At 34.2% G+C, this 25,652-nt stretch overlaps 1 long non-coding RNA gene across 4 annotated transcripts in view; it reads left to right on the top strand.

Annotated features, from left to right (window-relative positions):
- LOC140845843 (uncharacterized) overlaps positions 1–25,652 on the top strand; it is a 364,588-nt gene that overhangs the window by 93,998 nt on the left and 244,938 nt on the right. For all 4 annotated transcript variants that reach the window (XR_012124748.1, XR_012124749.1, XR_012124747.1 and 1 more), the window contains exon 2: positions 14,275–14,377. This is a non-coding gene — a long non-coding RNA (uncharacterized lncRNA). The remainder of the gene's footprint in view (positions 1–14,274; positions 14,378–25,652) is intronic.

A 25,652-nucleotide genomic window follows, 5' to 3' on the forward strand; every position in this document is an offset into this window, starting at 1 on the left:
GGTCTTATGGAAAAAAGTTCTTTAAAATCACATTGGCTACAGATAAGGAAGGTGGGCTAATGTGAAGCAGGGAAAGTCCTGGGATAGGTGGTCAGTCCCTAGAGAAGACTTGTGGATCGCTGTTGATGATGGTCAGACACTGGTCGTGCTCAAGGGGCATGTGGCGGTTCTGGAGGTCTTTTAAAACATAGTCGAAATGACTTCACCCAGGAACGTGCTGTTTCTGGTTAGTTATGGCCTGTGGCTATTGACTGATGACCTTCCCTTGTCTTTTCCCTCATTCTCTGTCCCTTATGTCACTTAATTTAGGACATTTCAGAATTTTTCCTTGTCATTTTCCCTTTTTCACCAAGATATTTCATAGAAATCATTGCTGATGAATATCTGTTATGAATTTTACCATGTTTAAAATGCCCACATAGCTAGGAAGGCTCATTCCTAGGAAGTCATGTTCCACAGGGGAGGAAAATCTAAAGGTAACATCTGATGAGATAAGATGTCCAATTATAGGCAATGAGAGGGTGAGAGAGAGAAAGAAAGAGTGAGTGAGCTCTTAGTCACCTCTCCTCAGGTATTTTTAGTTTTCTTTTCCTAAAGAGCATCTTCTTCTGGAAAGACGTACATGGCTAACTCAGTCTTTTGAGCAAGCATCTTGTTGACTGGGGTTTAGTTGCTAGACTTACATAATTGCATAATTGGAAGAACAACAAGTATAAAGTTTACATGAAACAACAGCAAGCAAAATTAAAAGTAGGGCAACAAATACAATCTGAAAGATAGTTTTAATCCATGAACCCCATGGACCATCACCTTAGTATATCCCCAGTCAGAGTTGAATCACTCAGAGTCTTTCTTTTTGTAATAGCTATAGTCCAAATAAATAAATTCTAAAATTGTGTGATGGTGCTTGGGCTTTTTAGATTTCTGTAGCCTGATCATTCATCTTTAGTGTTAGGAATTATGACAGGACAGGAAATAGAAGGAATATAGATTAGGGAGATTTTGAGTCTTTCAGACTGGTCTGGTGCAGGTTCTTGAGTAGAAGCAGTCAGCGTAGAGATGCCAGCAGCTTCTCTTCCTAGTCAGGTGGGACTGAAGGTAGCAGGTGGGAGGGTGGGAGTGCTGGACCATACATCTGATGATAAAGATATCATGAAGCACAGAATTTTGTTTTCGGAAATTAAAAGAAAATAAAAACTCCTCACAATCTCTTACTATCAAGAGCAGAACAACAGGACAAGAAAACTGTACCTTTTTAATAGAACTAGATTTTAATTTTGTACAGCTTACTTTGATATTAAAATCATTTTAAGTAAATTCGTTTTCATTTTAGCCAGATTGATGACACATTAAAATTCTTTTTCACAAATCTACAACTTTCCTTTTACATTCATATTTTTCCTAAGTTTTCCTTCTTTAAATAACGAGGCTGTCACCTTTAGGATAAAATTTCCTTTCTTTTTCCTTTAATAAAATGTATTTCTAAATACCTTCTTTCACTGAAAACACACATCTTTTTTGTGCATGTGCAGAGATGTTTCCCTTATTATTTCTAGTGACTTCAATGATACTCATTAGAATTCTTAATTTTGAAGACCTTAATTTCTAGCAAAAACTAAATATAAAAGCACCTGTGAACTGTTACAGCAGCATTCTTTAGATTGGCAAATATATGAATACATGTCATATTTTCTAGAGACATTTGCTTCTTCATAGTACAATCTTTCAAAAAGCACACAATGTGTCTCCTAACATACCCAAATTTGTCTTTCTCTGTAATAAGAAGTTAAAAGTAAGTAAGCCTGTGTTCAGTAATTAATGTTTCATTACTTTATCTTACTTAAAATTGACCTAGATATTCAACAAATAACTAAACTCATCACTTAGGTTAGCAAAACTTTAAGATTTCAGGTCACCAAAAATATTTTTAAGCTATTTTAAGGTATCTACACCATAACACATGATTGTTTCTAAAAACTTAACCTACTACACATGTTTAGTTTAGTTCTCAACAGTCATGCATAGGTTACCTCCAAAAAGTCAAACAATCTCACCAGTCTTTTTATTTATTTTTGAAAGATTTAACAGATAATATCAACTTACATGAAGTTAAGAAAACCAGGGCAGAATATGAGTTTTCATTTTAATGTTATTAACCTTAAAGATGTGTCTATTTTAATTAAACCAAGCTTAAATTTTCCCATCACATGAACTTGAAAAACATTTGAGTTAGTTTCTATTATATTTCTGAGATTTGGAAATGCTTTACTTAAAAGTGCTTGTTTTTAAACCAATTAAGTAGAGCTCTTTACAAATTAATTTTGACAGTACCATCCAGAGACAGAAAAAAATTCACACATTCACAACACATATTTATAGACATACTCGAACATATAGATTAACTCAAACAGAGACGTAGTTTTTATATTTCTGGGGAAGACACCTAAGATTCCTATTTGTCTTTAACAACCAACCTTATAGAAGCTGCAGTGTTCCTTTATAAAAGGGCTTCTACAGCCATTTGTATTTTTTTGGTTGTTTAGAAGGCCTCTTTTTTCCACTTTTTTCTCTGTCTTAAGAACTGAGAATGATCCAGATACAAATTAAAAGTAGACTTTGACATTCCTAGATTTGTCCTGGTCTGGGAAACATCTGTAAGATAAGGACAGTTTTTCTCAACATAAAGAATTGAGTTGTAACTTAAATGACATCATAGCTTTATCTGTCTACATTATCCTGAGTATGCTTCTTTCCCTCTTTCTACATAGTTCTAATTTTGTCTTAGGGTTAGAAGACCTTAAAAATTTCAGTCAAGTTCAAAATATTAGCTTCCAATTTTTTTTTTTTTTCACTACAGAGCTCCTAAAATTTATTTTAAATATCTTGTCAGTTTTTAGTCAGGACAAAAAGTGAATATTGTTGGCAGTACTGAAGGACACCCCTTGAGTGTAAGAGGAGTCCGCAGAAGGGTGCAAAGGACACAACCTTCTCAAGATCCTGAGCCACTCCCCAAAAGAGCTAAAAGAATCAACAACCTGTATGTCCCAGGCAGGCAGAAAGCCAAGCCCAGTTTTATGATGTAAAACTGGACAGGCAAGAAGGCTATAGCTATTCCTGGGAGAGAAAAGATCTTTAACCAATGTGTCTGGATTTGGAAAGGAAGAGACAACATTATTTTCCTCTGAATTGGACACCACGATAGAGATTCAGAACAGCTGCTTCGGTTAAAAATTCTCACCCTTTGTGAACTTCTCTTCTTTGTAGTGAAACTTTTAATGAAGCTATTCTGAAATTTTGAAGATTTTGCTTTTAAGCGAACTTCTTAAATAATTTTATCTCATTGGAACACTAATTTCTCATAGTGGCCATAACTAGTCTAGGTGAATTCCCCTCAGGACCGAAGCCGTTTGGTAGGACCCTAATCACAAATGGAGTCTTAACCCACTTTTCTGCCCAAACATATCTGGCTGAAAACGGGGTGTAACTCAAATTTCTGTCCAATCATAGGTGCTCCAACTTGATAGTTAGTAAGCCAACTGATCAGTACATAAAATAAGCTTAGTAACATTTTACCACTTTTGCTAGATATTCACAGCTTCCAAAACCATAATTTTTAGTGCTGGAAGGTGGCATGTGGGGCTCTTCAGAATTTAAAGGCTCTTCCATTATCTGAAGCCTTTATTTACACAAAACAAACCATTCAGATCACAAGAAGACTAATTTTGCCAAATGAGAAGTACCCTATTCAGGGCATTGCAAAAACGTATATACTAAGGTTAGCCCATTTAGATAAAAACAGTCATGGTTCCGCCCTGTAGTTCTTATGCACAGTACTAGTCAGTGTTCCTGAAGGGGGATCAGGGGAAGTTTTGGAGTTTTGACTCCCCATAATTTAAGTGGTTGCTCTCAGCTGACCATCAGTGTTTCTGATCTGTGTGGTCCTCTGAGCTGCCACTCCCAGGTCTAACTGATGGGTCATTGGCTGCTCTCTTACATGACTCAGATGGTCCTGAATATCATGCAGTATTCAGGGTTGTTCAAAGTGCTGGGCGACCAAACCCTTATGTGCACTTTCTAGATGAATTAGACAGTTGTGTCTTCTAACCCAGGAATGAGGTATGTTCTTCTGTAGGAAGCCCTGTGAGACTGCTACACATGATGCACCAAGTCCCAACATTTCCACAGTTTAATAGTCACCAAGAAATACCTCTGAGAGGGCATAAGGAGCAATTGTCTATCTTTGGGGTGGTACATCCTCGTGCAGTTTAATTTGTGAACTAGGGATTTTGACCAACCAAGAGCAAATATATCCAAATTGAAATTGTACTAAATGGCCACCCAAAGTATCACTATGAGCTCAGTGATTTCAGAAAGAGAAATGACAGAATATGTCTATATTAACAAATAATCAGAAAATATATCTAGATAAATAGTCACTGGCATAAAACAACAAAGCAAACAACAGATTTGAGGCCATCCCCTCAAATTCACCAGCTCCAGATTGACACTCATGCCACAGACATCCAGAGAGGCCACTTAAGGCCAAGTAGAACAGAAAGTTCCAATAAAGCCAGAATGCAGTAACCACAAGTTGTGGGTGCTAAGTCCTGACCTTTGGAGGGGCTGGAAAGAAAAGAAGGGATGCACCTCAATTTGATAGGTCACAAGGGGACCACCAGTGAGCACCTATAGTTTGATTTTGAGAGAATGCTGTTTTTTTCCACTGAAGATTGTATCCCACTGATGCCACCACATGACAGAACAAAAACTCTAGAGACTGAGAAATCTCTGAAATAAAAAGGGTTTATTGAGCCTTTACACATGCTAGCTAGATATGGACTGAGTCCAAGGACACAAAGTTTCTGCTTCATCAGCAGCAAGTCAGTTCCCAGAAACAACTTGTCTGCCAGACTCAAAAAACAGGGCACATTTATGAGGGGGTCGCATGGAAAGAAAGATCTTTAAATTCATATTGGCTGTAGATAAGGAAGGTGGACTAATGTGAAACAGCAAAGTCCTGGAATAGGTGGTAATCCTTAGAAAAGGCTCACAGATTGATTGTTGATGATGGTCAGACACTGATCATGTGCAAGGGGATGCGCTGGTATTAAAGACCTTCAAGATGATTGTTGACTTTATCCAGGAATCTGAAGTTTCAGTTACACATGGCCTGTGGCTACTGACTGATGACTTCTCTTTCTCTTCCTCATTTCCTGGCCCTTGTATCACTTAATTTAGGACATAACAGAGTATTTGCCTTGTCAATAGGATAGGATTCCTTTTGGAAACATCCCACACTGTTAGTGGGCATGTAAATTGGCATAGCCACTGTGGAAAGCAGTATGGAGTTCCTCAAAAAACTAAAAGTAGCAATACCATATGACCCAGTAACTCCAGTTGTAGGAATTTACCTGAAGAAAACACAATTTCTGATTTGAAAAGATGTATGCACCCCTTTGTTTATTGCCACATTATTTACAATAGCCAATATATGGAAACAAGCAAAGTGTTCATCAATAGCTGAATTGATAAAAAGATGTGGTACATATACACAATGAATGGAATATTATTCAGCCATAAAAAAGAAAGAAATCTTGACATTTGTGACAACACAGGTGGACCCTAGAGGGTATTATGCCAAATGAAATAAACCAGGCAGAGAAAGACAAATACCGTATTATTTCACTTATATGAGGAACCTAAAACAAGACAAAGTGAGCAAAAACCACAGTAGACTTATAGACATTGAGACATGACTAGTGGTTACCATGGGGCAGTGGTGAGGGTAGGTGGGTGCAAAGGGTGAGGGAGATAGAGGGGCACAAAATCTCAATCATAATATAGATTGGTTACAGGGAGGAAGTGCAACATGGAGAATATAGTCAGTGGTTCTTTCTATGTTGACAGATAGTAATTACCCTCAAGGTAAGGATTTAATAATGTATGCAACTGTTGAATCACTGTGTTGTATACTTCAAACCAATGTAAAATTGTGTATCAACAATACTTCAATTAAAAATACATAAACAAATAAAAGAGTAGGATTCCTTTGAGTGGGAAAATAGGTAAGTAAAATATTTTCTTTGTTGTTATGAGTTGAACAAAAATTGCCTACATTATAAGGCCTAAAAATGATGAAATTGAAATCAAGCAGATTTGGTTCAAATCTCAGCTATGCTATCTCAGCTATCAGTTACCTGGATTTTGATTTATTTAACCTCCCTGAAAGTCAGTATCCTCTTTTGAAAAAATAGGAATTAAATCTCCTATTTAGGATTGCTGTGAGGATTATAAATATCACAGAGCCCATCAGAGTGAAGATATTCATTGTATATACAGCTGATATTTTTAGAAGGAGAGAGATTTTTAAGTATGCTTATTAAATTTAGTTTTGTACTTTTGCCTTACTTGAAAAAAGGACTTCACTTCTCTGTTATGCTGGTTTCTGTGGACCATCTCTTTGAAATTTGTCTATTTCTTCTAATTGCCACAATCTACTTTCTTTCCTCTTGGTTATATATATATATATATTCTTATTTCTATCCTGACGTTTTCCTTACCCCACCCTGGTTCCACATTTTCTTCCTTGGTGTTCACATGAACAGGTGATGGCCACAGTCAGACAAAGGAATCCAAAATAAGGAGAGCAGAGCAGTCTCTGTCCATAGCCCCACAGGCTGAAGGCCCCTCCTTTGAACTGCAGTGTCCCAGGGGCCCTTGCACTCTGGGCCCCTGGTGGGAGTGGCAACCTTGAGGAGCTTTGTAAAGACTTGTGGGGGACAGAAGACAGTGTCAGCTCCTGAGTTCCGTGGAAGTGGCCGACTCATCTCTTTATCAAAGGGTTGGCTAGACACACATATAGTGCTTTCTTCTGATGACACTTTCTCATTTTTTTTCAATATGGATGGGCTAAGAATTTTTCAAATATTTTAATTCAGCATGTATTTTAACAATTCCATTTTATGTCATTTCTCTCTTCTTGGATTTTTAATAAGCAGTCAAGAGAACCAAATCTTCACCTTCAACATTTTGATTAGAAGTGATCTTCATCTAACTATCCAATTTCATAACTCAGAAGTTCTACCTTCCACAAAACACTAGGACACGAGCACAGTTCATCCAGGGTTTTTTGCCACATTCAAACAAGTATGGCCTTTTCTCCACTTTCCAATAACATGTTCCTCATGTCCAACCGAGAACTCATCACATGGCCTTTATAATTCATTTTCTACCAACATTCTGCTCAGGATTGCTTAAATATACTCTAGAAATGAGATTTTTTCCACAGCTCTCCTCTCTTCTTCCAAGCCTTTATCACACTCACCCATAACAACAGACCACTCACAATGAGGTAAGATACGTACCTTAAAACTCTTACAGCCTCTACCTACTTCCCAGTTTCAAAGCCTTTCCACATTTTTAGGAATTTGTTACAGTAGCACTTCCTTTCTCAGTGCTGAAGTCTGTCCTAGTCTGTTCAGGCTTCTGTAACAAAAATATTATAGACTGGGTGGCTTAAAAACAAATATATATTTCTAGCAGTTCTGGGGGCTGGAAAATCTGAAATCATGGAACCAGCAGATTAGGTGTATACAGAGCATGCAGTGACCCTATTTCCTTAACAGTCCCTTGACTGTATTTTGATTTACTTTTATTTTCAATGTTAACTCCATTTTGCCTAGGAATTTACATTTATGAATTTATGTTAACAGATAAGATCTTTACAAGAGACAACCAGGGAATCAAGTCCATTGCATGTTTTTCTCTCTGTTGCCTGTGTAAAATTTAAGATCACAAAGCAACCCCCCAATATTTATTTTTCTCCATACCTTTTCAAAGTCAAAAGTACCTTTGTAAGCTATGTTAACCATTTATGTTGTCTTTTTCTCAAAGTTGAGAAACAACCCAAGGACCATACATAAAGATGCTCTGTTGTATTTTTTGGGTTGCATATTACTATTTACGGCTCTCTTACCATTAATAATATTAGTCCCCTCTATTTTCATATGTTATGCATTCTTCTAGACCTATCTGTTACATAAATTATTTTCTCATCAAACTTACCTGATGAGTTCTCTTCAATTTATGGATTATATCAGTTTGTTTTATTATGTAATGGGGAAAAAGACCATCCTTTCTCTTAACAGCATTCTTACTGTCTTTCTTTCTTTTAGCCATTACTAATAATAAATCTGTTTTTTTCTCTTAATTTTTTTTCACAAACTTTATTTTTCCTCCCAGCTACAGATTCCTAGAAATCTAAAATATACATAGTATATTATAAATTCATGTTTATAATTTGTTTTGAATAATATTTATAGCCCAACAGTGCAGTAAATGGACAACTGTGTCCCAGAGGCTGTGTTTAAAGAAACTTTAAAAGCATCTCTATTCTTATCTTGAGAATAATAGCCAAACAACTGTTCACAGTATTTTTATTGTAATGAATATTCACATGGGCAGTTCACATGATAAGAGCTTAACTCCCTAGTCAGATGGTTACCATCCAAATGTTTGCTACACCATTCTTATTACCCCTGTGACTGTGAGTTATTTAATCTTTCTAATATATATTCTTATTCATAAGGAATACAGTAAAATTATTTTAAGACAAATTGTACTGTACAATGTCATTAAAAGAAGTCATCAAATTAATCTTTGATCAAATTTCAGTAAATATTATGCACTTTTGAGAAATGAATCTTCCTGTGTCTCACCACTGTGAGGGTGAAATGAGACAATGTATGATACTTAGTATGTGCTTGTAGTGGAGTAAGCATATGATACATGTTATCATACTTGCTATTAACGGTAAATCTTCAAAACCAAATGCTTTTTTCCACTCACAAGGTGCATCGTACAAATGATTGCAATTATTTGGGAGAATGTTATCAGTTACTTCAATTATTATTGTTTATTTCACTATCAAGTATCCTACAAGAACAGGGTTACAGCACTGAAACTTTTGAAGACAGATAATAAAAACCTCTTTTGAGTTTGTTCCCCTAAAAATACATGTATTATATTATTATAAAATATTTAATATACTTTCAATGTGTGCAATATTAGTATTTATTCTGTAACTGTTGAGTTCATTCATTTTCATTTCCAACAACATTCTGCCTATACTTCCAGAGCACATGTTCACTTTTTTAAAAATCCTGGTTCTATGAAAGACTTTTATGTTCATTATACCACCACCCTCCTAGACTAATTTGCATCACCAGTGCTCTGGTAAAAAATACATAGTCTGATTCTCTTTGATCAAACTTCAGTAAACATTCTGAGCTTCTGTGCAGTGTCTCTCTCTGGATTCCATTTATCTCCTGGGCATGATTTTAGTTAGAGGGCAAGCCTTAGGGAAAGAGCTTTGAAAGATCCTTTAAAGAACAAATTGTCTACCTGCCTTAGTAGCAGTCAGTTCCTCTGTGGTCCAGTACTAACGAAATCAATGCTCATTTCTGAAGGTTCTGTGAGAATTTGCATCACGGCAATACTGGCTTCGTCTTGTCTGTCATCCCTCTAGGTTAGTATGGGTCCCAAGTGATTTTAGACAATTGAAACCGTGAAATAGTACCAATTGAGAAAATGATTGCTGCTTATAGAGTATTAACCTGTGGAGTTCAAACTCATTAATCTAGATCACCTCCCTTTGAGAGACCAGGAAACATGTATGATAATACAACTGAGAGGTCATATTGCCACCCCCCAAAATATTAAAGTGATATTAAAGAACTCCAAGGTTATGTAATAAATGAGAGGGGATTTAAAAAATTGCTCAACGTCTAGTTATCTTAACAGGGGATAGTGGTACTTCTTAAAGCCAAATTCAATTATTTCAGTTTAGAATGTCCTACAAACCCAGAGATGAAAAACTCAGAGATTAAACACAATAATACTTACATAGGGGAAAAAATTCTATTAAGGACAAATTTTGATCTTTTCTTATTTCCCAACCCACTGTATACTCTCTTCAGTTAACAGCTAGTAGAACTCATTCCAAGAATATAATCTGGTTGTATGTGACTTCATATGATTTTGCCCATTTTATTCTTTGTTCAGATGTTACTCTTTGGAGATTTAGAGAGATAGGTATTGAGGATGGATGGCATTTGTTATTGTAGCAGCTGTGACCATTTGGATGGCAGGAAAGACATTTGTTAAAGCATAAGTATTTCCGTTTGGCAGGTGAGTCCTTAATGACAGCAACGGAGCCTCATAGCATACTGGGACAATGACGATAATATCATTGCCTAGAATGGTTTATAAAAATGTCCCGTAACAATACAGGAATGAATATATGGAGATGCTTGTGGAATCTAAAAGATAAATCTATTATCAAGTTTCATAGCCGTAGCACTGAGAACATAAACAGGCTTCTTCTGAGTTAAACAACCTGATTAAACAATGTAACTACTTCATAGGAGAAATTAATTGTCCAACACAAATATGGCACAAGCTTAATATCTGGTGCCCCGCTTCCCATAAAAGAACAAATTATTCTAAATAAAAAAAAGTGATGAAGAATTTTAAGTGTCCTAGAAGATAAGGTAGAAGCATTTAATAGGGAATAACTCAGGGGGAAAAGTCCCAATGGTGGCAAGCTCAAGACATTGAAAAACCAATAATGTCTAAAGTGAGACTTTTGTTTTTAGGATTGTTTACTGTGTCGTATGTCTGATGTACAACTTCCGCAAGAACCATAGGAAAAAATGTAGTTAAATTCTCTTAATCATTTTTTGGTTTCTTTAAGAATTAGAAAATTTTGAATGGTGTGTCCAGAAGGGCACTGTAATATAAGACCCTCAGTATAAAGAAGATAAATTATTGGAAGTACATATTTTATATTAGAAGGTTTCAAGAAATATAAAGGCACTGGAAAGGAAACCCTTAGTGCTATTTTGTCTTTTCACCAGTAAAATTATTATGTATTCTGATTTAATCTTAATTGTATAATAACTACATTTTAAATATTATCAATTTTGCTGTATAAACCCAAAAAGCCTTTCACACTTCCAATTATCAATTCATCTTAATAATAGCAGAGTTGAAAATATTCTAAGAAATGAATTATTTTAACTTGTCTCTTTAAGACATAATGACACCCAGTTATAATTATGGAGGTTAAAAACTGTTGTATATGACAAGGCTGAAATGTATTAACATTTCATGAGGTTAATTAAAGGAGAACAATAGAAAGTGGAAATATTCAATGAATGAATATGTCTCTATTTGTGTGTGGGCAGGCGGGGTGTATATAAAATATGTGTATTGTCTTTACTTATGTATTTTTGTATTTATTTAAATTATTTCTCACATCCCACACATAATTATTATATATTATATTACCATATACTTATTTTAAAGGTAACTTAAGATGCCAAATATTGATATTGCTATTGACTAGAAACTGAGGTTGCTTGTTTTCAGGTTTTTATTTCTATAAAATAATATGGAAGTGATAACTATTGAAGTTCAATGTTGTACTCTTAGAAGAAACATTGTAAATATCGGCTTTGTATATCTTTCTTATATCCAGACATTTCAGAGAAAACAGTAGTAGAGAAGTTAGAAAAGTATGTAATGTCAGTATTTTTCTCATTTCAATATTAATGAAGTGAGAGTAATGGGAAGCATATTTAAGACTGTAAGAGCAAATACTTTCAACAGGTACATTGACTTCATGGAGTATAGAGGATATTCAATCTCTCGCTGTTGGTGGCTGCCAGATAGCTGTGCTTTTTTGACCTCTTTATAGAATTAGACAGGATCACACAGCTGGCTAATAATTAACTGGGAGGATAGTGCTTTTCATTCTGTCTATGGAGCTCTGTCCATTTCTCTCTTTACAGCTGTCTTAATCCTGGATTTGTTTGCATATATATAATTGAGAAAAGTTAAAAAAAAATTTAACTCTAGAAATAAAAAGCTCGGTATCTCTAATTTCACCTTGAAAATAGACTCCTAAGGTTGTGTCTCAGGCTACTTTCTTTCTTTTTTTTTTAATGTCACAGTAACACCTGTCATAAATAGATAACTTAGCTCAGGTATGAGAATGTGAAGGGTCATATTAATTAGTCATATTTTTAGCAAATCAAGAAGCATGAAGTATTTTTTATATTAATGCCAGCCTTCTCGATCTGTATGTAGGAGACAATACAAGTGGGAAGGTCTCCAGCTTCTGCTCCCCACTTTAATCAAAGATGCTCCACTTGGGTTAGTTTTATAACAAATTCTTGATAGTTTCAAGTTTTTTAATGAAGGACTATCTTATAAATTAAAATTATGGGTTGAAAATCGAAGTCTAAGGCAAATAACCTATTTATATTCTACAGTATTTGAAGGTCAAGGTGCAAAAGCAGACTCGTACCCCTTAGGTTCTGTTCATGGCTCAGTCCCTAACTGTATATATGTATGTGTATATATATATAAATATACACACACACAAATATTATTATTATTATGGATAAGTCATTTAATTTCTCTGTAATTCAGTTTCCTCATCTGTAAAATGAGATAACAACAATGCTACCTGCCTCGTCGAGTTCTTTGAGAATTAAATACTTTAGTACCACACAGAGTACTTAAAATGATGACTGGTAAAATAATGAATTGATGAAACTTAGACATCATAAATACTTTTTATTGTCATTACCATTATATTTTTATCATTATGCTCTTCTACCTTTATCATATATTTTCTTGTATTGACATTGGAGTAGACATCTAATTCCCCTCATCAGATTATAGGTTGCATGAATCGTTTAGGTGCATTTAAGGCTGCCCACAAATATTCTTGTTGTCCTACCAGGTCGCTGGAAAGGCTGAGCATGCCTGCTCTTATTAGGAATTGCCTGTGACTTCCTTTGGTCAGGGAAATGCGAAAGGAAGTATGTATGTCCCTTTCAGGTTGAAGTTTAACAGTGGCTAATCCACAGTTGACTGAGCTTTCTTTCTGTTCCTTGATGATGGTGGAAGCAAAATGGAGCCTCCATTAGCCTCAGTGGCTGTAATGAGCAAAGACTTCATCACTGTCCTGTGTTGGAGAGGAATAAATGTCCTCTACCCGAGGTTCTTCTGTCTGGTTTAAGAATCAAATTGACATGAGACAGATTAGAAGGAGGAAAAAAGAAAAATTGCTCCATAGACATTAGATTCAAAAGATAGTCAAGAAGAAAGAGATATACATGGCATCCTGAACAAAAAAGAAAGGGGCAGGGGTCTGAGACTTCGAAGGAAAAAAGAAACAATTCACAGGAATATGAAAGAGTAAATGTTTAGTAAACAAATGTTTTTGGGGCCACACAGAAGTAATGGGGCACAGATAGAATTTTTACAGGCTTTGTCACGTGCCTTCCTTTTACTCCTAGTTTACATTATAATCTATCTCTTTATGGCCATATCATGCAGCAGTTCCTCCATCTAAATTATTTTTATGCAGTTGTGGTAGGGAAGGTCAAAGTATCTTCCTGAGTCTTTTGGGCCTTGATGGTTTTCAGCCTAAAATAAGATGCATTTGCAAAGTGGGTCATGGTGGGGCTGCCTGCCAGCGGTCCCTACACCTGCCTTGAACCAGCAGCTAAGGGATATTTTTTTGTTGTTTTTAGCTGCTGAGAGTTTGAAGTTAGTCTGTTATCAGAGCACAAACTAATTTTGACTCATATAAAGCTAAGTATTGTTATTTCTTCCTCTTTCTCTTCATTCACCTGAACAGTATCTTGTCAAATAAATGAAAGAAGATATCTTTACTGAAATAGTTGTTCATCCTTGTGAAAGTATTCCACAGTCGCCACTATCTTCAATCAAAGGATTATTTTCACCTTGTGTTTGACATTTTAATATTAGTTGATGGCTGCCTAATCCTTCTTCTTTCATTTTGTCTCATCATGAATCTACTGTATAGAGCTGCTTTCGTTGGAAAATTTATAGGGAACTACAGTGTTTCACTATAATATCACACTGACATTTATTTCCTTGGAAATGATATTGAAAGACTACTTGTTGAGTTGATATGAAAATATTCTGTTTTCTTGGTATTAGTCACAGAAAGTTGGAAATGTTCTTGTCCCAAAAAGATGGAGTTTCTCCTTATTTTTTTTTAAGTACTAAATTAAGATTTCAGAAAATACCAGGGCTTGGGAGATTCGATGTAATTGGGAAGGAGTGTATGGAAGGCTCTGGGAAAGAAGGAAGACTTTGAGAAAATAGATTAGCTTCCAGAAAATGTATTGCTGCAGCTCTCTAAATCCTTACAGGTCTTTGTGCTCTCTGCAGGACACGAGGACATGATGCTTGTGTGGAATTATGTTGGGAAGAACGTGGCAAAAGCAGCAGAACACCTTTTGTCGTCTTGTGAAATGCATATTTTCTACTGAAGGTAATGCGAAGGGCAAATATATGTTCTGTGTTGTCAGCTAATACTTTAATGGGTTTGTGTTCAATTTATCCCTTAGACTGTGATATCCCTGAATACAAAGTCTGCATCTTTGTCACTATTGTTTTCTACATTCATAGAACAACATCTGGCACTGATTTGAAAAAGTGCAAAAGTTTAGTAAATACATACATCAAATGATTTGATAGGTAGGAGCTGAACAAAGGAGAGCTGAAAGAAGTATAATGAGTTGCTTAATAAAGAATTTGTTTAGTGAAAGAATCTGGCATGGAATTTATAAAAAGATAGGAATTTAGAGTTTATAAAATTTCATATAAAAGCTCAATACGTGGTAAGGTCATTGAATTATTTTATTTTAAGGATTTTTGACTATTTTAATAACAAACCTACATGTTTTCCTATTCCTTCTGCCCATGAGGTCCTGATCATTCTTTATTTATGCATATGAATGAGGTTGTATAGAACTTATAGCTGTGGATGAATGAGCTACTCCCCAAAGAGTAACTATAAAACTATCATGACCAAAACAACAATTACAAGGCTGGAAAGTTACCAAAGAAATACAACAATCTGAGAAGCATTTATATTTGAAGAATTATTGAACTTTAGGCAAGAAAAAAATGAGAAACTTGTCCTTCTGGCACAGGGCTGAGCACATACCCCCCCTCCCAAACTGGGCAAATTGGAAGTTTTGCCAGGCAAGACCGGCCATGGGGACCAGTAGTTTCTCTGTCATGGACAAATGGGCTCATTATTTCCTGAGAAAATTACCTTTGAATGTAACATATGAGGAGCAGCCAGTGGTCTGTCTGACTAGTCCGATTTACATTCTGGTTTGGTGTAGCATATTACTACCTGTTTCTCTGTATAAAAACAGAAGGAGCTTCACTAGAGAGTAGACTGGAGAGGCCCTAGCTATTTTCACACTCCTGGCCTATTCTGAGCTTGTACATACACAACATAGGAGACTCAAAAGTGTTCAGTACAAAATAAAAATCAAGAAAGACCTATAAATGACCTAAACACTAAATATTCTTCCTCACCCCCACATATAATATATGTCTTACTGGCTCCCATAAACACAATCTCTGTCTAATCTTTGAGTGACTACTAATCTATGGACATAAAAGTCAATTCCTAGGAAGCTAAGCTTACAAATTAGAACAAGAATAACAATAACCCAAAGCAAAATAAAACAAAACAAAACTAAAAAACAAACAGAGTCTGAGCAGAATTTTCAATATACTTGCACTGCAGGAGAAACAGATACAGATTTAATTCAGGCAAGAAACACAGAAATAAAAAAAAATTTAAAGTGAAAGGTAATAACAACCTTTAGAAAACTTCAGAATCCATCCAGAACTGCTGCAATAACTACTGGAAATGTCCAGTTTTCAATAAGAAACTTAATGATACCTGTAAAGAAACTGGTAATTGTGACCCATATTCAAGTTAAAAATAGTTGCTAGAAACTGTCTCTTAATAACTCCAAATGTAGGCTTTAGCAAAGACTTCAAAGTATCTGCTATAAATATGTTCAAAGATGTAAATGAATTGTGTTTAATAAATTTAGGGAATGAATAGCAACAATGAATAAACTGAGAGATTCTCAAACGGATATGTAAAGTGTTAAAAAAAACCAGTGATAATTCTGAAATTGAAGAGTACAATAATTTAAATGAATATTTCACCAGAGAATCTCAATAGCTGAGTCAAGATTGCAGAAGAAAGAAATAGAAACTATGGCATTGAACTATCAGAGAGAAAAAAGAATGAAGAAAAAATAAGAAAGCCTCAGAGACCAATAGGAAAAGATTAAATATACCAATGTAAATGTAACTGGAGTTCCCAAGGATGATGAGAGATGGAAAACAGTATTTGAAAATATAATACCTGAAAACTTCTGTAATTTGATGAAAAACATTAATCTACAGATCCAGGAATCTTAACTAATCCCAAACAGAATGAACACAAGGAGATCAACCCCTAGAGGAAACATCATAGTTAAAGTTGAAAATGAAAGATGAAGAAAATATCTTGAGAGGAGCAAGAGAAAACTAAATCATCATGTATAAAGAGTGTCTATATAATTAATGATTAATATCTCATCAGAAACAATGCCAGAAGGCAATGAAATAGTGTACAATATTCAAGGTGCTGAGAAAAAAAATTCGTCTAAGAATTCTATATCTAAGAAACGGATCCTTCAAATCTGAGGTGGATGTAAAACCATTCCTGGATAAACAAAGAATAAAAGAATATGATGCTAGCAAATCATTTTCAAAGAAATTCTAAAGCACTTCAGGTTGAAAAGAAATGCCACCAGATGGTAACTCAAAGTCACAGGAAGAAATAAACTAACAATACATCTCTTCATCCTCAATTTCTTATTTAGTAACCATTCAGTTACTCTAAAATGGTTGATGTGGGGTTTTCTGTCCTCTTCTGGTTAACATCAGCCCATCGATCTGTTCCATGCCACTGTCTCAGTTAATTAGCTAAGGGATGTAGAGAAAAACTTCATCAGGGCCCATGACTTTCAAAGAGAACATTCTGTTTCTAAGATTTGCAGAACAATTTGTCTCCAGGCTGTCAATATTAGAAGAGACAATCTCCCTGACATTCTCTATTTTGGTGAGAATGTGAGATTTACAGCTGCTAATTTACAAACATTCTAGGGAGAATCTAGGGAAGACTACCATGTGGGATATAAGGGATAAAACATCTCAGTAAACAAAGAGTAGACATGGGGCAGGTCTAGTCCTTCATGATATAATTTCAACCACTAAGTCAAGTCTCACTTACTTCTGCATTTTATTAATATATTTTTATCTTTATAGCAGTTTGAGCTTCACGGAGAAATCAATCCCCCTACACACACATAGTCTCTCCAACTATCAACATCCCATACCAGAGTGATATATTTGTTACAACTGATGAATCTGTACTGACCCATCATTAACACCCAAAGTTTACATTAAGTTCCACTGTTGATATGTACATTCTGTGAGTTTGGATAAATGTATAATGGCACCAATCCACCATTACAATATCACGTAGAATAGTTTCACTGCCCTTAAAATCCTGTGTTCTGCCTATCCATTCCTCTCTCCCCACTCCCAACTCCTTGCAGTCACTGATTTTTATATAGTCTCCATGTTTGCCTTTCCTAGAATGTCATATAGTTGAAATTATATACAGTATGTAGCCTTTTCCTGCTGGCTTCTTTCATGTAGCAATAGTTACTTAAGATTTCCCCATGTCTTTTCGTGGCTTGATAGCTCATTTCTTTTTATCACTGAATAATATTCCACTGTCTGGGTGTTCTACCATTTATTTATCCATGCACATACTGAAGGATATCATGGTCACTTCCAAATTTTGGCAGTTGTGAATAAAGCTGCTCTTAATGTCTCTGTGCAAGTTTTTGTGTTGACATAAGTTTTCAACTCAATTAGGCAAATACCAAGGAGAACAACTGCTGGATTGTATGGTTTAAGAGTATATACAGTGTTGCAACAAATGATCAAACTCTATTCCAAAGTGGCTATACCATGTTTACATTCCCAGCAGCAGTTATTGAGAGTTCCTGTTGTTCTACAACCTTGCCAGCATTCCGTTACTGTCATTCACTGAGGGAGAGATGTTAGAATCTTCCATTGCATGATTGTGAATTTGTTTCTCCTTTTATTTCAGTCTAGCTTATGTTTATCTAATTTGAGAAATTTCTATTAGATGCATTCTATTAGAATTCATATATATTCCTGACGATCATCTATACTATCATTATAAAATATTTCTCCTATGTCTAATAATGTCCATGGCCTTAGAGATTTTTTTGATACAGTACATTTCCAATCCCTCTTTGTTTGTTATTGTTCATGTGGTAAATCTTTTTCTCTTTTATTTTCTATAATTTTGTATCCTTATGTATAAGTTGTGTCTTCTATGAAAAGTTTAGTTTTGTTTTCATAGTCTAACAATCTTTTCTTTCAATTGGAGTATTCAGACCATTTATACTAATGTATGTTTTACATATTTGGAATTAAGTTTACCATCTTACCCTTCATTTCCTTTTTTATCTTTCATGTTTTATATTCTCTTTACTCTATTTACTTCTTTAGACTTCATTCAATACTTTAAAAAAATATTCCATTCCCCCTTTTTTAGGATGGTAGTTATAGAGCCTTGTATTACAATTACCCCAGAGAGTACAGTATCATTTGTTCCACAAAGCAAAGGCATTGGAACAAATAAAGTCCATCTACACCTTGCACTTTTGTAGGGTATTCATTTATATTTTAATTTTTATGTTTTAAATTCACACCATGTAATTATGTTGTTTTGCAAATCTTTTTCTTGTATATTTTTCTACATATTCATCTTTATTCCTTTGATCTTTATTATTGTCTGCATGTCAGTGATTTTATTTGGCTTTTCTTAGCTCCCACACTGATATTTTTTTTCTTTGATCCCATGGGTTATTTAAAATATACTATTTAATTTTTAAATATTTGAGGATTTTTCTTCCCTAGAGATTTTCTTTTATTGATTTCTAACTTAATTACATTTTTAATGTACTTAAGAATTTTTTATGATGACCAGTTTTGTTTTTTGGTGCATGTATGTGCACTTTAAATGAGTATATATTCTTATGTCCCTGGTTGGAATGCTCTATAAATGTCATTCATTTCCAGTTAGTTCCAGTCTTCTATATCTTCACTGATTTTCTGCCTCCTTGTTTTATATAATGAGGGATGAGTAATTAAATCTCTGACTACAAATCATACTTTTGTCTTTTGTCTCTCCATCTAGCAGTTTTTCTCCTTCATGCATTTTCAACCCCTATTATGAAAAGCATGAAAATTTAGGATTGTTATGTCCCCCAGTTAACTACTTATGTCATGTAAAAGGATCATGTTTGATTCTTGGTAAAATTCTTGGTCTGAAATCTATTTTGTCTGAAACTAAAATAGTCCATTCCACTTTATTTTAACTGGTGTTAACATGGTATATTATCTTCTGTCCTTTTAGGTACAGCCTATTTTTATATTTAAATTGTGAGTTTTTAAAGGTAGTAAATATTTGGGCCTTGCTCATTTTTCCATTCTTTCTTTGACTTTTAATTGGAAGTGTTTCATTTGCTTTCTACGTGATTATTGATGTGATTAGATTCAAGTCCATTATCTTGCTATTGGTTTTCTATTTCATATGTACTTTGCTCTCTTTTTTCTACTTTTTTATGCTTTTTAAAACATTTTTTCTACAATTTTTACTTCTCACACTCCCTTTAACACTAATCAGTAATAATTTTTATTTTGTTTTTGTAGTGGTTGGTTTAGGGTTTATAGTATTTATGTTTAAATTATCAGGGTCTATTTTCAATTGACACAACGTTTTACATATAGAACAAGAACCATTCAGCCTTTATATTATCACTTGCATATATTGTACATTTAATATTATATACTCCACAATACACTGATATTATTTTTAAAGAGACAATTATATTTTCAAAGAGATATAAATAATAAAAAAAATTTTCTTATAGATTTGTCCATGTATATACCATTTCTAGTGAATTTTGTTCCTTTGTATAGATTAATATCTCTGTTTAGTATAACTTTTTTTTCTACCTGAAATGACTCCCCTTAATGTCTATTGTTCTGTGAATCTGTTGGAGATGAAATATTTTAGATTTTGTCTATCCTAATTTTCCCTTCATTTGTAAAATATATTTTATACTATGTACAGAATTCTGGTTTGGCTTTTTTTTTTCCAATTACTTAAATTATTCTTCACTATGTCCTCTTTTGTTCGTGTTTCTTCCAGTAGGAAAGCTGCTGTCCTACTTATCTGTATTCTCCTATACATAAGAGTAAGACATATTTTTCCCTGGTTTATCTCGGATTTTTTTCCTGCATTTCTGGTTTTCAGCAATTTGATTATGATGTTTGTGTGTGCTTCTTGTGCTGTGGTTCTTCAAAATTCTTGGAACTTTAGTTGATGGTTTTTGTGAAATTTGGGTCTATTTCCAGTATGATTTCTTCAAACTAGGCACCTTGAAATTATTCTGTGGATCAGTAATGCTCTTTACATTGTTCACCTTCTTTTCTCCCCTCTGTTTCATTTTGGAATGTCTGTTACTATGTCAAATTCAATGCAAATTCAGAAACATTTTCTTCTGTAAGGTCTATTCTGCTATTAATTCTAGCCACTGTAATTTTTATCACAAGCAGAGTAGATTTCATGCTAGAATTTTGATTTGAGAATTTTTTATCTTTCATGCCTGTAATTATCTTCTCGAATATAGGCCACATATAGTTATAGCTGCTTCAATATCTTTGACTGCTAATTGTAATATGTGTGTCAGTTCTGTGTCAGTTTCAATTAACTGACTTTTCTTTTCATCATGAGTTGCATTTTTTTGCTTCTTTTCATGCATGGTAATTTTTCAGTTGGATGCCAGATATTGTGAATTTTACTTTGTTATATGCATGACATTTTTGTAGTTTTATGTCTTCCTGAATTTTGTTCTAGAATGCAGTTAACTTGGAAATAGTTTGATACTCTCAGCTCTTGCTTTTAATATTAGTTTGGTAGCACCAGAGGAGAGCTTGTTTTAGGGCTAATTTTTCTTCAGAAATAAGATTTTTCTGGATATTCTACCTAGTGTTACATGAACATGAATTAGGAGGGTTCCAGTCTGTTTTGTGGAAACCCGTGTGATTTCTCACCCTGTCATTAGTACCAGGTAGGCACTGTAATTTGTAATTCCTTACGAGTGTTTTGTTTGTATTAGGTAGTTTGACCTGCAGGTCCTTATCAGCAGTCTGCTGTACACTCTGAGATGATCCTTTATAGATCGCCATCTTTCTCTTTCTGAGCATCCTTTCCCTCTACTCTCCAGCAGTCTCCTCTGCAAATTCCATCTTCCTTGGCCTCCCTGAGGGAGCTGCCAGGGAATCCCCTCTATCAAGGCTGCAACCTGGGACAATTAGTGTGTTCATCTAAATTATTTGGGGTCTCTAGGGATACCTTCTTCCTTTCCTGAAGTCTATTGTCTTGAAAACATTGTTCTACATTATTTTTCAGGTTTTGGCTATTTCAAGCAGGGAAAATTCCAAGGAGGAAAAAAAAGTTGGTTCCTGTTACTTCATTTGGTCTGAAGTGGGAGACCTTATTCATTAATTCTTAATTTTATTAATGTATTTTTTAGTTCTGGCATTTTCACTTGATTCTTTCTCATACTCTGCTGAAATTCTCATCTTGTCCATAATTTACGCTACCATAATCATACATAAATATGTTTCCAGTAACTTCATTATGAATCTCCTATATGTCTGTTTCCATTTTTTCCCGTTCCTGGTTTCCAGTTACTCCTTGTATTGTTCATAGCTGGGCCAAGTTTTAATGAATGGTACATATTGTAAATGAATAACTGTAGACATAATGTTATTGGTGTAATCCTCCTCTAGAGGAAATTTATGTTTTCTTCTAACAGATCATAGCCTAGGAGATCTCTTTCATCTAATCAAATATTGAACTGGTATGAAGGTGTTGTCAATCCTTTATTCTTAGGTGTGACCCTATGGGCTCCAAGTAAGTGGGTATTAATATTTTTTTTAACCATGGTCCTTTCTGCAAGACATATGTTAAATTCCAACTTTTTTTTTAACATCAATCAGGTAAGTCTTTATAAACTCCATGCACTTTTTCAGCTATGTTTGAATTAGAATATGCTTTGAAGGAAAACACAACACCAGATATTGAGCTCTCTTATCTGGATTTTTCTTCTCTCTGGGATTAAGTTCTCACTGCCTATGTAGCTTTCAGATGACTTCAAACAGATTTTTCTTCTATCAAGATTTCAAGTTGTTTTCTGCATGAAAGTTGATCTGAAACAAACTAGTCTATTAAAGCTGGAAGCAGAAACTTCTTACATAATATAGTTTAAAATAACCAGAAGAAAGAAGAAAATGTAGATACTGACTTAATGTCTTCTTGGCTAAGATGTTTTAGAATCTAATAGACATCTGTCTACAAGGAGTTAAAATATGGAAGGAAAGTGTAAAAACACTTTTCTCCATTGACATATTAAAATATTCATAGAGTGCCCTTCTCTAACCAGAATAATTGTGTTTACACGAAGCATTTTAAACTTACAAAGGCAGGTTTACACTTTCGCAAAATCTCTTTTTATCCTCAAAAGGGAGTTTGAAACAGGTGAAGCAATAATTTTGTAGATTTGGTGTTTGAGACATTGAGTTCTTTTACTCAGTTACCAGGTTCTTAATTATACATAGAAGCAGGGAAGGAAATGTTCAAGCTATAAACAAAGCACTAAACAAATTACAACTGATTTATTTGATCAAATAAAATGTGATTCAATTCAAAACACATTTTTTGAATGCTTACTTTTACAAGTTATTCTGTTAAACACTGGTAAAGGGTAACATTAATACACAGTTTCCACCAATATTTATTATTAATTGGAAAGAATCATTTCACCCTAGTATATCACAGAAATAGATTTTATCTTTTCTACTGAAAAATTCAGTTATACAGAGACAGATCGAGCAGTCTTCATGCCATGAGCATTAAAAAATGGATAGTTATCGGTTTTATGTTAAGAAATGGAGGTAAAAACCTACTCTCTCAATGAGTCATAATCTCTAAAATAATATGTCGAAATTATTTTGTATATCTTTTGTTTATCTGGCCAACCCTATTGTTCATCACTCTCCTTATTCTTGAGAAATAGTTGTTGGACTACTGACTCTTCAACATATCATGCTTACATACACTTATTTTTCAGCATAATAAATTCTTTTCTACCTCATTTAACTAGAAAACTCTTTAACTCCTATACAAACTCCAAAGTTTAGTTAAATTATTGTTACATCTCTGAAGCATTCTATGGCAGTCTTATCTAGGCTTAGATTCTTACCTTTAAAACAATACCTTTATAATACTTGGATCCTGTTTGTGTGTTTGGTTTGAGAGATATTAGGAAGTTTCACTGAAGAAACTCAAATAATGTACACCTATTTCTGAAAAATATGATGGATCATATTTGGCACTTAAACCGGCCCAACCAGAGGCAATTGATTAGCAAAGTTCATGGTTCATTCTGCCTACAAATTTTAAAGTTAGTCATATTTGATGAATTTTGAATTTCATGTTGGGTCACCGTGTTTTAAAGTTTTTACATAAAGTAAGACTTCCTTAATATTTGCACCATACTTTTTCAAATTTGCATGATTTGTTTGCATATACTCCAAACACAGTGAACTGTTATTATGGCACTTGTTTTATTATATTGTGACCATCTAACCAATAGACTTGTATAACCCTCAAAGATGGGACCATATATTTTCATGTAAATATCACCTAAGCTAATAATCAAAGCTGGGATGGTGTGACTTTTCAGTAATTTTTGAATGAGTTAAATGACTCCTCAAAATGCTAAACAGTTGAGGATAAAAATGGGATTAGAAAGAATTGTAAAAACAATGCGTTTTCTTTAAGTTTACTCTTCTGTTTACGTGCCAACATAAAAAAAATTAGTATTTTTGACAGGCTGCTTAAATGTAACTGCTTAGATACTATCTACACAGAAAATCAGTGCATTATTTCTCATATTTGGTTATGTTTTCAGATCGAATATTTAAAATATTTTGAAAATACTGTAGGCACATAATTTATTAAATTATTTGAGATGCTGAATATGTTTACTTACCTGGGGCCACATTTTAGTAGGAAATCTCATAAAATGAGAGGTAAAAATCATCACGTCAAGAAGAATTTTAAAAAAATCCTTCTGGATTAATATTTGAAATAGCTATGTTAATAGTTGAGCTATGTATGTATTTATTTAATATATTTACTTTTTGTTAGAATTACTGGTCAAATATTTTAATTGGCAAAATGATAAAACCTTATGCAGGAACATTCTTACCCCAAAATTTTGTGACAGATACCAGACTTATATAATAATAACAGCATTAATGTTTTCTTGGAAATCCTGGGGAAACAAAGACAGTAATAAATTCCCCCATATGTGACTCTGCCTTAAATGGCAAAACTTGGGATTATTTTTTTAACACTGGGTGGAAAAATTTACATTAAATTTAGGATGAGAGGGGAGAACCAAATGACAGAATTTTCTCTTTTCTGACAGGCAAATGCAAATCTTCAAATTAAAATAAAATGTATATGTAGATATTAAAAATGCTTAGTAATTAACCTCACGCTATGAGATGAAATTTGCCTATGTTAAGGTCCAGAGATGTTAAGAATTAGAATTAATTTTGGTTGGAAGTTAGCAAAAAACTCTTGGCCGTGGAGTTCTGTCCAGAATTTTGGTATAGGATTTTTATCTAATAAAAAAGAGAAAATGTAGAAAAAATTAAAGGGGAAAGAATGCAATATTGGGAAATTTATATTTCAAGCATTTATAAGCTTCTTTCTTTTCTCCTTTCCATGCTTTCTTACCCATGGACAAATGCCATGTGCCATTAAAGCAAATGGCTCTTTCAACTGGACCATATCCAAAGCCCAGTGTGTAAGGATGAAAAATAAATAAATACTGAAGCCAGGATGTTACACATCTTATCTTTGGAGAGTTGTTAATTCAAAGGTACCATATGCAATGGCTATCTATGGGTAGCATGGTATATTGAACATCCAACACTAATTTCAGTGTCATGAATTCAGTTTAAAAGCAATTCTCCTGCAGTCAGGTTCTGGCAGAACTTCAAAGCTAACATTCAAAGTCAGAAAGCTTAAAACCATGCAAGCTCATTTAGATTCCTTAAATGGTCTGGTTTAGAAGATTTCTGGGCATTTGAAGCTTTGTAAACCGTTGCAGAATGAAAAAAGTTAATCTGTGCAGTTACGTTTTCAATAATGTGACATTAGATTCATTTCAAGGACTTTTCTTCTTGGGTATCACACCACACTCAGAATTTCTCCAGGGTGTAGAATACAGGCTCTTGTTTATTTATTTATTTACTTATTTTTAATGAAGGGATTGCTTCTCAAGCTGAGGATTATATAGTCAGAGGCTAACAATATCTGTGTGTTTTGTTTTAACAAAAGAGCAAAAATGGGCTGTTTTCTATATATGCCTGAAGCAAAAGGGAAACTGCACTTTTTTAAGGCAGAAAACTACTAAAAAATAAATGAACTTTGGAGTAAAACTGACTTTTGTGACTGTAAGGAATACATCTCATGACATTTACAATATAAAATT

This window comes from Manis javanica, chromosome 13, assembly GCF_040802235.1.
Source record: "Manis javanica isolate MJ-LG chromosome 13, MJ_LKY, whole genome shotgun sequence".
NCBI classification, from domain to species: domain Eukaryota; kingdom Metazoa; phylum Chordata; class Mammalia; order Pholidota; family Manidae; genus Manis; species Manis javanica.